Source organism: Oryctolagus cuniculus, chromosome 3, assembly GCF_051225735.1.
Source record: "Oryctolagus cuniculus isolate XC-2025 breed Fujian yellow rabbit chromosome 3, ASM5122573v1, whole genome shotgun sequence".
Taxonomy (NCBI): Eukaryota; Metazoa; Chordata; class Mammalia; order Lagomorpha; family Leporidae; genus Oryctolagus; species Oryctolagus cuniculus.
The window spans coordinates 53,103,529-53,118,363 of NC_142869.1; the positions used below are offsets into that span (position 1 = coordinate 53,103,529).

Genomic DNA, 14,835 nt, shown 5'->3' on the forward strand with positions numbered 1-14,835 from the left:
AGGCAGTGAGAGACGCTGCAAGTGCTTGGTTCTTTGCCATTAATGTGGGAGATCAGGATGGAGTTTCTAGCTCTTGGCTTTGGTATGGCCTACTCCTGGCTGTTGTGTCCATTTGGGGAAGGATACAATGACTCTGTCTATCTCTGTTACTCTGGCTTTCAAATAAGTAAATACACACATCTTAAAAGTGAAAATAAATAAAAATGGAAAAAATAAATCTCTGCAACCCATGTATGAATTGTTTTGGATATTCTTGTACATAAGAGACATATGTATATTAAAATACACAAGAATTGTTATTAATAACAATAATTTTAACAGAAATATATATTATCAAGGGAAAGATAACTCAATTATAGAAAAATGTATAATAGAAAATATAATGCAGTGAATACAAATTAACAAGCATTCCATATAAAGTAGTGAATACAAATGTTACAATTTTTACAAACAAAATAATACTGATCACCAATAAAACTGAAGTTACTTATAAGCAAATATTTTCTGGCATTTAAAAGTAGCAAGAGTAAACAAAGTTTATATATATATTTATTTATATATAATTTATTTTTTATTATTAGTTATTTATATAGTTTATTTATATATAAATATAAATATATGTATTTAAACAAATACCGAAAAAGGAAAATATCAGAACGGAGGCAACATCTGTTCAGGATGAACAGAGGAGGGGTAGAATTAAGCCATATTTTACTTAAATGCCGTGATGGGTTATGTAAATTTGTGATATTATGCTTTGTATCTTTCTGATGATACTAAATATTTCATAACATGCTAAAATTTTTTATTAATTTGGGAGGAATAAAGACACAGAGCAAGAGAGGGAGAGAGAGGAAGGGAAGGAGGGAAGGAGGGAGGGAGGGAGGGAGAGAGGTAGAGAGAGGGAGAGAGGGAGGGAGAGAGAGGGGGAGAGAGAGGGGGAGAGAGAGAGGGAGAGAGAGAGAAAAGAGAATCTTCCATTCACTTGTTCATTCTCCAAATACTAGTAACAGCCAGAGCTGAGCCAAGGCCAAAGCAGGAGCTCAGAAACCAAGGAGCCCAAGAACTCAACCCAGGTCCCTGATGGGATGGCAGGAACCCAATTAGTATAGCCATCACCAGTGCATCCAATGGTCTGCACTAACAGGAAGCTGGCATTAGCAGTTGGAACTGAAGATCAAACAAGCATTCTGATACAGAACACAGGCATTTTTATTGGCATCCTTACCCCCAGGCCAAACATTTGCCCCTCATGATACATTCTTTTTTTGTTTAAGATTTATTTATTTATTTGAAAGTCTGAGTTACACAGAGAGAGAAGGAGAGGCAGAGAGAGAGAGAGAGGTCTCCATCTGTTGGTTCACTCTACAATTGGCTACAATGGCCGGAGCTGTGCCGATCTGAGCCAAGAGCCAGGAGGTTCCTCCAGTTCTTGAGAACCACGTGGGTGCAGGGACCCAAGGACTTGGTCCATCTCCTACTGCTTTCCCAGGCCTGGATCAGAATTGAAGCAGCTGGGACTAGAATCAGTGCCCATATGGGATGCCAGCACTGTAGGCAGTGGCTTTACCCGCTATGTCATAGTGCCTGCCCCCATGATGCATTCTTAGTGTTTAAAAAAGCACACTATTTTGGTTTAAGTCTGCATGCTGGACAGAATTTTCAGATGTCATGAGTTCCCAATTGTTCAGTTAGAATTACAATGAGAAAAACTTCTTAATGATTAACTAAATTGTTCACTTGTCTACCTATTTCATGGTTTCGGGTTCTGGGATTTATCTGTTCTGAATAGTGTTTCCAAGACTGCTGATTTGTCATTGTATGCTTTAGAGCTCTAATGTCTATTTAAAAATACTATGTTTATTTAAGAAGTTAAGTAAGTCTTAATAAATACACTGCATGAAAATGAAGAGTTGTTAAATACAAAAGTGCGTATCTTCTGAAGCTCCTTCTCTAGAGGCAGCCCTGTGGTCAAGATAATATTTTGTAAAATTCCAGTAATTTTCGGTCCTTACAAGTTGATTTGAATGTGTCTTTTTGTGAACTGAAGTAGGGGCAAACTATAAACACTGTTGTAATCTTATTTTTTTAGTTAATATACCATTTTAGAAGATGTATGTCTTTGTTTGAAAGTCAGAATTACAGAGAGGGAGAGGGCTGGGGAGGAGGAGGGGGCAGGGGAGTGGGGGGAGGGGGAGAGGCAGAATATCTTCCATCCTCTGGTTCATCTCCTAAGTGGCCACAATGACCAGAGCTGAGCCAGGCCAAAGACAGGAGCCTGGCGCTTCATCCAGGTCTCCCACATGGGTGGCAGGGGCCCAAGTACTAGAACCATCTCCTACTGCTTTTCCCAAGACATTAGCAGGGAACAAGATGGAAGTGGAGCAACTGAGACACAACTGGCGCCAGTATGGGATGACATTCCAGGAAGTAGTATTACCTACTATGCAACAAAGCTGGCCCCGATTAATTTATCTTGATGATCAACATTAGCACGAATAAATGCATCTATTTACCTTCTCCTGTTGTAGTTTAAATCACACTGGATTATCCGTTTTAGAAGTTTTGACATGACTAACATTTAATATTTAGTCTGGTGCCTTTTAGAAATATAAAAGTTCAATGTATTTGTGTCCCATATTAATTATTCTATTTAGGATTCACTCTTTTGGATCAAAATCCCATAATGCTCTCTTATAATGTTTTTTCCTAAAATTTCAAAGATATTTATTGATATTTCTATCAATTTTCTCTTATTAAAGTAGTGATTATCATTTCTATTTGTGTATGTGTATGCTTTTTTCTTTTTGTTTCTCAATTGTGATAGGTGGTAATATGTCTATGCCCTCCAACCAAATGCTGGTCAGGGTATATGTAAGCTTGTAACTACATAATTTCTGATTTTATTTCTTTTCTATGGTTTTCTAGTTTATATTTTAATGGTTTGAGTAGAATGATTACTCTAATTTTACTAAACCTTCATTCTAAATTATATAAATTGATACTATAAATAGTCTTCTGAAATTTCTTCCTTACCCATATTCCACAGCATCTGGATGATCTATCTTTCTACCTTACCCTCTCCATCACTCTGCCTTTCAAATTAATTAATTAATTAATTTTTAAAAAATTCCAGCCAGTGCCATGGCTCACTAGGCTAATCCTCTGCCTTGCGGCGCTGGCACACCAGGTTCTAGTCCTGGTCAGGGCGCCGGATTCTGTCCCGGTTGCCCCTCTTCCAGGCCAGCTCTCTGCTGTGGCCAGGGAGTGCAGTGGAGGATGGCCCAAGTGCTTGGGCCCTGCACCCCACTGGAGACCAGGAGAAGTACCTGGCTCCTGGCTTCGGATCAGCGCGGTGCACCGGCCGCAGTGCACCGGCCGCGGCGGCCATTGGAGGGTGAACCAACGGCAAAAGAAAGACCTTTCTTTCTGTCTCTCTCTCTCACTGTCCACTCTGCCTGTCAAAAATTAAAAAAAAAAATCCTACAATATGAAGTATATACATTTATGTGTAATATATAACATGTGCATACATATGCTAATATAAATTGCTATGAGATATGATTATGTTCCCCAAAATTCATGTGCTAAAACCTTAACTGTCAATGAGATGGCATTAAGAAGTAGGGTCATTGGGAGCTAATTAGTTCATGAAGATACAGATCTTATAAATGGAATCTGTGCCCATAAGCCATCTGGATGTGGCTGAAAAACCCATGAGAGCAATGCAGGCATGGAAAACCAAAACACTGTGGCAAAAAATATTCTACATAAGGATCTTAGTGAGTGAGACTCCAGTGGAAAGAAGGGGCCATAAAAGAAGGATGTACTTTTCTCTGAAGGGAGGAGAGAACTTCCACTTTTGTGTATGGCCCTATCTAAATACTGACAGAGTTTGTGCTCACAAAAGGCTTCCATAGCCTTGAAAGCTCATGGCAAGAGCCTTGGGTGATCACTGACATCATAAATAAGAGTGGTAAAGGGCCTGTACTGTGTGGCATAGCAGGTAAAAGCCGCTGCCTGCAGAGCCAGCACTTTTTCTAGTCCCGACTGCTCCACTTCTCGTCCAGCTCTCTGCTATGGCCTGGCAAAGCAGTAGAGGATGGCCCAAGTCCTTGGGCCCTTGCACCCGCACAGGAGATCTGGAAGAAGCTCCTGGCTCCTGCCTTCAGATCAGTGCAGCTTCGGCCGTTGCAGCCAATTGGGGAGTGAACCAGTGGACGGAAGATCTCTCTTTCTCTCTTTCTCTCTTTGTAACTCAGACTTTCAAATAAATAAATAAATCTTTAATAAAAAGAAATTAAAAAATAAATAAGAGTGTTAAGTGTTAAATGAACAACAGAGTCACTGTGCACTTACTCCCCATGTAGGACCTCTGTCCTTAATGAGTTGTACTATGAGAATTAACTACAAAACTAGACTCAAACAGTACTTTTTACATCGAATGTGTGTATGCGTACAAACTGTTGAAATCTTTATTTAGTATAGAGTTGGTCTTTTGTATATAAAGTTAAATTAAAAATGAATCTTAATGAAGAATGAGATGAGAAAGAGAGTAGGAGGTGGGATGAGAGTGGGTGTGGAAAGATGGGTATGGGAGGCAGAACCATTATATTCCTAAAGTTGTAGCTATGAAATTTGCATTCATTAAATAAAAGCTTTAAAAAGTTAAATAAATAAATAAAATGGAATCTGTGACTTTATAAATAAGACCACAGGAATTATCTTGCTCTTCCAGGTATGTATGCCCACTTAAGAACCAGAAATTGTGCTTTCACCACACATAAGATACACTTGTACCTTAATCTTAGACTTTACAGTTTCCAGAACTGTGAGAAACAGGTATGTTGCTTTAACTGCTCGGTCACAGTACTGTTGTTACAGCAGCTTGCAGAGATTAAAACAACACATATTTCCTCAAACATATATGTTTCCTGCTTTTTCTACCATTTTGTTTCATGTTTTAGCTCTGACTTGATTAGTTCAATTTTTTTTGTTGTTTGGTTTTATTTTTGTTTTGTTGAAATTAAATGTAATCCGTAATTAAACACTCTCCAAGTGATAATCACTGGTTATAGTTTAAGTATATTAATAAAACATGTGACATTTTAATTCAACAATGGTACTATCCTTCTGGTACAATAACAAGTATGCAATTAAACATTGAATAATAACAGATAATTCTGCTAGAAATATTTATACATTCCCATTTATGTTCAATATGCTTTTTTAATGATTTCCTTCAAAAATGAAACTTCTGAAACTTTTTCTTTATTTTTGACAGGCAGAATTATACAGTGAGAGAGAGACAGAGAGAAAGGTCTTCCTTCCATTGGTTCACCCCTCAAATGGCCACTATGGCTGGTGCGCTGCGCCGATCCGAAGGCAGGAGCCAGGTGCTTTTTCTTGGTCTCCCATGCAGGTGCATGGCCCAAGCACTTGGGCCATCCTCCACTGCCCTCCCGGGCCACAGCTGGCACTGGAACCAGGGGTGCTGGAGCCGCAGGTGGAGGATTAGCCTAGTGAGCTGTGGCACCAGCCTGAAAGGCAAGAAGAAAGTGTTTGAGGGATAGAAAAAGGGAGACAATATGGTTCTCAAAATTGTGCCTATGAAATACAAAAATCTATTATCTTTATTTCAATAAAAAAGCTTGAAATGGTAAAAGGGAAAGTTGATCAATAATTAATCTTCCATCTCAACCTCAAGAATAGGAACAAACATACTAAAATGAAACAGAAGAAATAGAATTATATAAGCAAGTCATGAAATATAAAGCAGAAAGGAAGTGAAGTCAATAAATTCAAATGTTTCTTTTTGAAAAAAAGAAGATAGAGACACGTATTTGGCTCAGCATTTAAGATACATAGACCAATGGAACAGAATAGAAACTTCAGAAATCAGTCCACACATAATCATCCAACTAACTGTTGACCAAGAAGTTAAAATCAACCCCTGGAGAAAGGACAGTTCCTCCACTAATTTCTAGTGGAGAACATTGGGAAAACTCTGCAAGACACTGACATAGGCAAAGACTTTTGCAAAAGACCCCAGAAGCATAGGAAATCAAAGCCAAAATAGACAAATGGGATCACATCAGGCTAAGAAGCTTCTGCCCTGCCAAGGAAACAGTCAGCAAAGTGAAGAGGCAATCAACAGAATGGCAGAAAATATTTATAAACTATGCAACCAATAAAGGATCAACAGTCAGAATCTATTAACAGCTCAAGAAACTCAACAACAAAACTAACAATCCAGTTAAAAAACAGACTTGAACAGGCATTTTTCAAAAGAGGAAATTCAAATAACAGAAATATGAAAACATCCTCAGGATCACTAGACATAGGGAAATGAAAATCTATACTAAAACCTAAAATCACTGGTTTTATTTATCTTAATATATTGTATTAAAAATGCATGTAATATCCTGCACCACGGCTCAATAGGCTAATCCTCCGCCTGCAGTGCTGGCACACCGGGTTCTATTCCCGGTTGGGGCACCAGATTCTGTCCCGGTTGCCCCTCTTCCAGGCCAGCTCTCTGCTGTGGCCCCGGAAGGCAGTGGAGGATGGCCCAAGTGCTTGGGCCCTGCACCCGCATGGGAGACCAGGAGAATCACCTGGCTCCTGGCTTCGGATCAGCGCGCCGGCTGCGGCGACCATTGGAGGGTAAACCAACGGTAAAGGAAGACCTTTCTCTGTCTCTCTCTCTCTCTCACTGTCCACTCTGCCTGTAAAAAAAAATGCATGTAATATTAGAGACACTCAGATATGAATTACCAATCTTTTTTTGTGTGTTGTTTTGAGTCTGATAACAGTAAAGGAAAAATGAAAATCTTAGGGCTCTTGCAGTTGCTATTGCTCTGTGTCAAGTTGAGTGCCTTCAACTGACCTTTGGCAATCCAGATATTTCTCTCACAGTCTTGGGTAATTTTCAAGGAAGTAGGTAGGTGGTCAGAAATGATAGTTTTATAGTATTTACATTTATTTCTTCCCTCCGATTTTAGTGGTTCAGCCTCCTAGATTAATAGAGACTAGGGGACATGAAGATGGCTCTTAGGATGGCAAGAAACATGGGTTTACTGCCTAACCTTTCTCCAATTCATCTAAAAAGATAGAAGATTTATTTGCATCTCATCATTACCTAAAGTATAGTTATCATGTCTGCAAAAAATAGTGATGGTAAAGGTGGCAGGGTACTTTTAAAAGACTGTTTCTCAACACCTATTCAAACATACTTTGTTCTCCCATGTGGATACTCACGACTCAGTGCACTTTCCGTCCCCCACTGATGTACAACTGCAATAGCAGACATTTTTCCATATTAATTTGGACACATCCTTCTTCAGACATTTCCAGAGCTCTTTCCTATAAATTCATTATCTGACAAGATCATTTAATTTTTGTTTCATGTCTCTAAAGACAAAAACAGTCAGTAAAATATTCACTAACCATTTATATTCTCAGAGGCAATGATAATTGAATTTGTGATGATTAAATTCAGTATATTTCTATTTTCTTGAAAAAAGAAATTTATTAAGAATCAAATTAAGTTAAATCACAAAAGCAAACCAGGGGCTTGAATAATATACTTTGAAATAATTATCTAAAATAGGAAAGTATGAAGTAAAATATAATGGATACAAACAAGCTTTATTTTCAATATCTTATACAGTTTTGGAGTTAAATTATCACATATTTAATTAGTAATAACAAAGACTATTTTAAAGTTAAGTGGCAGGTATTATGTAGCAGGACAGGACCTCCAGCAAGCTTGAATACAAGTTAGGAGAGAATGATGCCATAGTACGAAACAGACCTGGGGCTTCCTTCCAAAGTCCATGGTTCCAGGCTTACTTATCTTTGTGGATTTATCTGTTTGCATCATCATTACCACTGAGAGTTATGAGTTACATTTCCTCCCCTATATTTTTTGAATGAGTTTCTCAAAGGGGTACTCAGAATAATATTGCCCCCAAATGTCTACATTCTAATCTCCAAAAGATACATTCAAAGGAGAAAAAAGGTTGGAGATAGAAATAATATTGCTTGTCCTTGATATGAAGAGATTATACTAGATAATCCAGACAAGTGAATGTCCTTGTTAGTCCTGAAATGCAAATGAGGCAGAAAAGTCAATGAGACAGTTTGAGAAGAACTCTAGTGGTTATTGTTAGCTTTCAAGGTGGAATGGGGCCACAAGACAAAGAATGAAGGAAGTTTCTAGAAGCTGGAAAAAGAAAACCTGCTAAAACACCAGAAGGAATGCAGCCCTACTCACAGCTTGATTTTAGCTAATGAACCCATTTTGAACTTCTAACCTCCAGAATTATAATAAATTTAAGCACGTAAATTTGTAGTAATTTTTTACAGCTGCAATAGAAGAATATTTACCACTTCTTTTTTTAAAAAGATTTATTTATTTATTTGAAAGGCAGAGGCACAGAGAGACATAGGTAGAGATAAAAAGAGGTCTTCCATCTGCTGGTTCACTCCCCAAAGTGCTGCAACAGCTTGAATTGAGCCGATCCAAAGGCAGGAGCCAGGAGCTTCTTCTGGGTCTCCCATGTGGGTGCACGGACCCGAGCACTTGGGCCATCCTCTACTGCTTTCCCAGGCCATAGCAGAAAGCTTGGATCCTGCCAGTCATGTGGGAGACCCAGATGGAGTTCCAGGCTCCTGATTTCACCCTGGCCCAGCCCCAGTCATTGTGGCCATCTGCCTAGTAAACCAGCAGGTGGAAGATCTCTATCTATCTTTCTGTCTTTTTTTCCCTCTCTCCTTCTCCTGTAATTCTGCATTTCAGATAAATAATTTTTTAGAAGACTCCTATTAATCCATCTGTGTATGGACTCCTAGGAATAAAAATGCAAATAAATAGAATGGTGATGAAGAGGCTTCCCATGAATCTGACACTGCAGATGGTTTGCTGCAGCATTAGAAAAAAATTGTGGTCAAATGGAAGAGCCATTATATAGGGTTTCCTCCTCCTCTCTCTCTCTCATCCAGAAACTCTGCCAGTCCTTTGACATTAGGCTCTTCTCCAAGATTTTAAAAATTAAGGATTAAATGTATTATGGGTAGGATCTGGGGGGACGGGAGAGGCACAGCACCAACTGGATTTTGCTGAGGAAACAACAAAATAGAACAGGGGAAAAACTCCAAACAGGAGCAATAGAGAAAAAAGGAGTGTTCATGGTCTGTGGAAATAGGTAGAGATCATCAAATAAAAATTCAGAATAGGCTTCTGCAGTTTCTGTTCTCATAAATTGAAATATACAGCAGTCATTATGCTGTCAGTAAGTTATAACGAGGTTAGGAAACCTTAATGCAATACAGTAGCTCAATTGAAAAAAGAAGTGTCAATTTGACTTTAATGGATGAATACTGAAGAGGTATTCAGGCACAATGGAAGATTCATGTAAGATGTTTTTAAAGTTGCTATGCAAATTAAAACTCTGTCAGATTAGACCCATATGCTTAATTCTCTTATGAATAATAAATTATCACAGTTTCTGTGTGGTTGAAAAGGGCAAGAAATCACATTTTTCATTTCTTGATCTGACAGAGAATTATTTTGAAGCATACTTTGTTTATAAAAATGTGTTTTCTTAATACTTTAATATTTGAAATATATTTCCAAAGTATTCTCTCAAGAACAAAAGTTTTGTAATGGAAGAGTAAAGTAGCAACAGAGTGCCTTTTTTCTTTTTTTTAAAGATACAAGTTTCCCCCTTTTTAGCTGTTATAAGTTCTTTTTTTATTTATTTGACAGGTAGAGTTATAGATAGTGAAAGAGGGGAGACAGAGAGAAAGGTCACCCCCCAAATGGCCGCTACAGCCAGCGTGATGCGCCGATCTGAAGCCAGGAGCCAGGTGCTTCTTCCTGGTCTCCCATGCGGGTGCAGGCACCAAGCACTTGGGCCATCCTCCACTGCCCTCCCTGGCCACAGCAGAGAGCTGGACTGGAAGAGGATCAACCGGAACTAGAACCTGGCACCCATATGGGATGCCGGAGCTGCAGGCGGAGGATTAACCAAGTGAGCCATGGCGCTGGCCCCAGAGTGCCTTTTTTCATAAATTGATTTGTTCAATAAACATTTATTGAACATTATTTGCCAGAACCTTACCAAAAGTGTAGGAACTCAAAGGAAATGTCATGGTATAATTTTGTTAAGTGGTATGGGAAAGAGGACTGATAAGAGATGACCATGTATTTCTCACGTAATAGAGTAAATACAGATAAAGGTAACTGTTGCACTCTGAAGGTACCAAGTGGCTGCCTCTCATGCAGCTATGGAGAAAGAGTGTGAAGTGAGTCAGGAGAGTTTCAGTGTATGTAGCTTGATTCTTTAACAGAATGAGAGTAGGGTTTAGACACTACAACAGACAATTCTGGGCAAAACAACTTGAGCAAAACAGAGCCACTGAAAAACTCAATGCATTTGTAAGAGAATTATACTAGTTCTTCAGTGCTGCATATATGTAAATATTATGAGGAAAAAAATGAAATTATGTCAAAGAGTTATATGGGGGATTCAACTTGAAGGGTTTCACACATCAGGTTAAAAATATTAGACAAGGGGCCAGCCCTATAGTGTAGCAGGTAAAGCCGCCACTTGCAGTACCAGCATCCCATATGGAAGCTAGTTTGAGTCCCAGCTGCTCCACTTCTGATCCAGCTCTCTACTATGGCCTGGGAAAGCAATAGAAGATGGCCTATGTCCCTGGGTCCCTGCACCCAAGTGAGAAACCTGGAAGAAGCTCCTGCTCTCAGCTCTGGCTGTTGTGGCCATTTGCGGAGTGAGTCAGAGAATGAAAGACCTCTTTTTCTCTCTCTCTCTCTCTCTGTCTCTCTCCCTGCCCCTCCTCACCTCTGCCTCTCTGTAACTCTGCCTTTCAAATAAATAAATAAATCTTTAAAAAATGTATTAAAGAATTTAGATGACACCAGAGCTAGAAAAGATACTTTTAAGCAGGATCTTGGCATAGTTAAATTTGTGTGTTAGGTCATTCTGACAGCAGTATGGTAGATGGCAGAATGAAGACTTCCTTCCTGTTACCCTTGAGTAAGTAATACAAATGAATGTTCTATAAAATTAGAGATAAAGTAAGTACATTGGGCTGAGACTCATTTTTCAACCAAAATAACAATAACAAAACTTTTTTTATATTCTTTTCCTAACAGAAATGAAGTTGTGCCAATAAAGAAATTGTGCTAATAAATGAAAACATATACACTGAACAGTAAGAGTTTGAGACTTACAAAAATATGTATTAGAGACAATTTGAGCATTTACATATATTAGTACTAACATATATACATATTAGACATGTGATCACTATGTTAATACTTAAAATGAAAAACATGGTCTACCCTAAACAAAATATTTATATATAGAAATAAGTGTTATACATTATTATATCATTAGTTATCTTTATGTGCTATTTTATTTATTTTCTACAGTTTCTTTTGACATATAAAGAAATTATGACAAAAGATTTAAATTATTGCAAACATTTAGTTGATTTGTACATGGAGTCCAGAATTTAAATACAAATTACCTAAAGACATGATACCGCTACTCCCACTCTGAATACCACTTGTCCAAAGAAGTTCTATTTGATTAAACTATTGATTCAACACTTTATTGCATACTTGTAAAAACATTAGTAACAATATTGTTCTTCCTGATTATAACATTTTGTCTAGATACAGGATAAAAATCAGGCTGTAGAATGATTTACATCAAGAATTCAACACAATTTCTGGTTTCAAATCCTTAATATATTTTGCATTTGAAATTCTTTCCTTGCCCAGATCAATATTAATAAAAACAACTAATTAAATTATTAAATTATTAAGGGAAACATGGCATCTCAGCAAGTCTTACCTGTCACAACATGAGAAATAGAATTACCAATTCTAAGTGTTAACATAGAAAAAGTTGGCCATGTATCTGGGGTATAGCTTCAAACCTGCTTTCATGATTTTTGATTGTTTAACAGTTTTTTTCCATAAAACAAAAGTAAGTAAAAGGGAACACTGCCTCAAAAATCTGCTAGGGATACTTAGGCAGATACAAAATACTTCACCCATCAGGTCATTTACCAATAGTACATGTGAATGATGAATTAGTGATTAGTGAAATATTAGGATAATCATCACAGCCTCAGATCTCAGAATTGTTAAGAAACAACTTTGTGAACCCATTTACCTTTTTTTTTTTTTTAAGAATTATTGATTTATTTGGAAGGCATTTTGTGTGTGTGTGTGAGAGAGACAGAGAGAGAGAGAGAGAGAATGGTTCCATGTTCCATCTGTACTTGTTCCCTCCTCAATTGCTGTAACAGCCAATACTAGGCTAGGCTAAATCCAATAGCCTGAAACTCCATCTGGATCTTCCATGTGAGTGACCGGAACCCAAGAAACCTGGGCCATCAGCTGCTGCTTTCCCAGCTGTATTGCAGAGAGAGCTGGGATGCAGGCGTTGCAGGTGACAGCATAACCTGCTGCACCACAATGACTGCCCATTATTTACCATTTTTTAATTTTCTAAAAAAGTGTTACTAATACAAGGTCTTGAAAATTTTGCCATTTCTCATTTTTTTTGCTTTTTTAAAAAAGCAGAGTTCAAATTAGATGCATTTTTTCTTTACTTGCTGGTTTAGACTTTATAACAGAAAAACTAAACAATGACTATATACATATAGTCTTTTTTCATAAAAAAGAATAGAAAATTGCACAGAAAATAGTCACTGGGTTGACTGTCAACTGACAGCAGCCATTTTTAATTCAATCAATTATTTCATTTTATTTGGGGACTAATAATTTATACTTTTTTTCTTCCTTATTGCTTCATATTTCTATCAGGGGTAAACTTTCACCTTCCTTGAGGCCATTCTATTTATTTAGAAGTGATATTAAAGAGGCAAAAACCACACAATGATTCCTCCCTGAGGATTACCATAGCTCCTCCTCACAAAACCTATTAGTGCTTCCATGTTGCTGGAAAATTCTCTCCTGTTCTCTGTATGTTGTCTAGTATTTTCTTACAAGGATTTTTCTGGGTTGAGGAGAATAAAATAGATGCCAGAGCTCTTGTTTCTCCTTATTGGGTTGTTTTGTTCCATAGCACATATTTCTCAACAATTATTTAAACTTATCCCTTAGAATTTTTTCTCTTATCAGCAAATTTTTATCAATCATCGACAAGAGTAGTGAATGCCATGTCAAGCAACTAAATATTAGCTTATTAAAAGAAAAATCTGAAATTTCTTTTACTCCATAAGCTCAGAAATTTTTCATTGTGCTTAAAATGCTCCAGGAAAAAAAAAAAAAAAAAAAAAAAAAAACCTCTGGAATTATGTTCACCTTATTGAACTAACATAATGCAAAATACAGTAAGATCCTTTAGGCTATGCTTTCTAAGATTTAAAAAAAAATCATACAGTAGTCTTACAAATTTCTTTTTTTTTTTTGCTTTCAAACTTTTATTTAATGAATATAAATTTCCAAAGTACAGCTTATGGATTACAATGGCTTCCCCCGCATAACGTCCCTCCTACCCGCAACCCTCCCCTTTCCCACTCCCTCTCCCCTTCCATTCACATCAAGTTTCTTATAATACAGCACAGAATCTCTGCTCATTTGCTTGACAGATAACATAATCTTCAGATGCCCCCTGCCTGATGACTTTTTTAATACTCCAAGTTAGTTATACCTTAAGTCAATTTTCCCATTACATACTAGTCCTTCAATATATCGTGCAATACAATTTCTCTAATCAAATGTATATGGGAAATATAGTACACATTTGAAAATTCATAGCACATTTTTTTTTTGACAGATAGAGTTAGACAGTGAGAGAGAGACAGAGAGGAAGGTCTTCCTTCAGTTGGTTCACTCCTCAAATGGCTGCTACGGCTGGAGCTACACCGATCTGAAGCCAGGAGCCAGGTGCTTCCTCCTGGTCTCCCACGTGGGTGCAGGGGCCCAAGGACTAGGGCCATCCTCCACTGACCTCCTGGGCTACAGCAGAGAGTTGGACTGGAAGAGGAGCAACCGGACTAGAACTCAGCACCCATATGGGATGCAGGCGCCACAGGTGGAGGATTAACCAAGTGAGCCATGGCGTCAGCTCCATCATAGCACATTTTAGTATTCTAAGAATTCTGAACTATCAACTCACATATTTGAATCAATATCACCACTTGGGTACTTCCTTAGATAAGATTTCTCAAATTCAAAAATGTCCAACACTAACTCATATTATTGAATTAAATATTAGGAACTGGTACCTATATCTACCCAACAGGACAAGAACAAAACATTGATGTCATACTTGACATACTCCTAAATTCTGTGGTGAGTAGAATTCTAAAAGTCCCTGGTAACTCAGACCCTTTTATAATGTCTTCCCCTGACTGTTAAGGAGACTAGGAATATGAGTAAGTCCCACTATGCTATTTGGCAGTTGACTTTAAGGAAGGGCAATTATCCTTTGTTGCCAGATCTAATCACATGAATGCTTAAAAGGGATGGATCCTTTTTTTAAAAAGGGATTTGTCAACAGTATAAAGGATTGCATAGCAAAGAAAGCAATCAATAGAGGGAAAGATAACTTGCAATATGGAGAAAATATTGGTAACCTATATAAGGGGTTTATAACCAGAATATATAAGGAATTCAAACTGCTCAATATCAAAAAAAAAAAAAAAAAAAAAAAAAAAAAAAAACAAACAACAACAACAACAACAAACACAACGCAGTTTAAAAATGGGCAGTTCCTCAAAGATATACAAATGACCAACAAGTACATAAAAAAATGCTCAACA

The 14,835-nt window shown here is 37.6% G+C and overlaps 1 long non-coding RNA gene across 2 annotated transcripts in view; it reads right to left on the reverse strand.

The window, feature by feature from the left end:
- Positions 1-931: 931 nt before the first annotated feature.
- Positions 932-14,835, reverse strand: part of LOC149127340 (uncharacterized) — a 329,372-nt gene continuing 315,468 nt past the window's right edge. For both annotated transcript variants that reach the window (XR_016231477.1, XR_016231476.1), the window contains one exon: positions 932-5,540. This is a non-coding gene — a long non-coding RNA (uncharacterized LOC149127340). The remainder of the gene's footprint in view (positions 5,541-14,835) is intronic.